Below are 1,895 nucleotides of genomic sequence, written 5' to 3'. Positions count from 1 at the left end.
GCCTGCCATATTGCCTGGTTAATTTTTCCATTTTTAGTAGTGAGGGAGTCTCGCCCTTGCTCAGGCTGGTCTCGAACTCTCGAGCTCAGGCAACCTGCTTGCCTCAGCTTCCCAGAATGCTAGGATTATAGGTGTGAGCCACTGTGCCCAGCTAAGTAGAAAGTATTAAGGCAGACCTTTCTCCCAACTTTTAGAATCAAATCTCTATCTCATAAGTATTTCATTTTTTTAAATCTAGTAATTCTTTGGAATACATTTTGTTCTAGGCACTGTGTTCATTATCCCATTCACTTTTCACAGCAAACCTATAGAATGAGAATTATTAGATCCCAGTTTAAATATAAGAAAGCTAGGGTTAAAGGACTAAACCACTCCTCCCAAGGTCTTATAGCTGGCAAATGGCAGAGCTACTATTTGAACACATTCTATTTGACTATAAAGTTAATATTCTTAAACACCATTCCTTGCTATGCATAGTGATAAGTACATTAAACTCAACATGTCCAAAACAGAACTCACCATTTCCACCTAACGTGATACAACTATCTTGCACACAACCACACTGCTTTCCCAGAAAAGGATAAAGTTCTTCAATGTTTACTCTTCTCCTTACTATCTCTAATGTAAATACTATGTTGTAAAGTTAACAATACTTAAATACTATGATATAAAGTCAGTATATCTTATGTTAACATAAGGGGATAAGAAAGTGAAGAAAACAAAAATCTCTGCATGTATGTACAGATACATGAATATATTCATAACAAATAAGGAGAAAATACTCCTAATTACAGTCCTTGTTTCTGAAACTGGTCATAGCTTATATTTATAACTATCTTCTCCCACCACCCTATTCTGTATTTCCTTTGCTTTCAGCATTAACCTCACCCGGTGACATGATACAAACCTTCATTCCTTAAGTGTCTAGGGTATGAGAAGATCTGCCTTACTTGGGTTTTTCTAATTTTCCATTTAAACCTTAATCATAAGGCATGGTAATTTTAAGAGATGTCCTACAGCACCAGTTCTCAACCTGTGGGTCATGACCCACAGGAACTATATTAAAGGGGCTGCAGCATTAGGAAGGTGGAGAACCACTGCCCTAAAGCATTTCCTATATTCTAGACACACTCTCCCTTAAGTCCATTGTGGAGTAACAGTTCAATTTCTCCTTGGTGGTCAGGATCAATTACCCAGCCAGTGCAGTAATTCCTGTCTTTGCCTGTTGATTCAGAGACATAAGGAATGCAAAGTGGCAAGGTGGCATTCCTACCTTCCAATTCAGTGTCTCCTTGTGGAAGCATTCCTCCCTTTGGAACTAAGACCTCTCTCTATAGCTCAAAAGAAGATAAAGTGCAGGAAGAGGGAACAAAATTTTAATTATCAAATATCACTGTAAAGTTGCCATACATAGGGAAAATGGTAAATTGTAGCTACATGTATTTATTTATAAAATAATAAAATTTATTTTATTTATTTATACTACTATTTTACTCCTTGGTGGTCTCAAAGCAGCTGTATGCTAATGTGTCTCAGATTTCTGTTTTCACTCCTGGCCATTGTTATAACCCTAGACTCATATGGGCAATTATATACTCAACAGTGCTACCTAGGTATTTAATAATTGTCTCAAACCGTGCTGTGCTTCCAATAGTTTCTCCCAAATTTACTCTGGCCTGCTGCTGCTTAGTTGGAAGTAACTCTGTGTCCTAGTTGTTCAGCAAAAAAAAAAAAACAACCACAAAGAAACAAAAAACATTCTTTCTTCTTCATAGACTACGTTTAGTCCATTGAAAAATGCTAGTATTTTCTATAGAAAAATAGATACTATATAGAATACTATAGAAAAATAGATTATTTATAAAATTTTAGAAAATATTCTCCACATTCTCATT

General features: G+C 35.9%; 1 protein-coding gene across 1 annotated transcript in view; it reads right to left on the bottom strand.

The window, feature by feature from the left end:
* C2CD6 (C2 calcium dependent domain containing 6) overlaps positions 1-1,895 on the bottom strand; it is a 222,050-nt gene that overhangs the window by 150,101 nt on the left and 70,054 nt on the right.

This window comes from Otolemur garnettii, unplaced genomic scaffold (genome assembly GCF_000181295.1).
Source record: "Otolemur garnettii isolate 467f Iridium unplaced genomic scaffold, OtoGar3 scaffold00013, whole genome shotgun sequence".
Lineage (NCBI taxonomy): Eukaryota > Metazoa > Chordata > Mammalia > Primates > Galagidae > Otolemur > Otolemur garnettii.
This window is presented reverse-complemented; position numbering and strand designations above follow the sequence as displayed.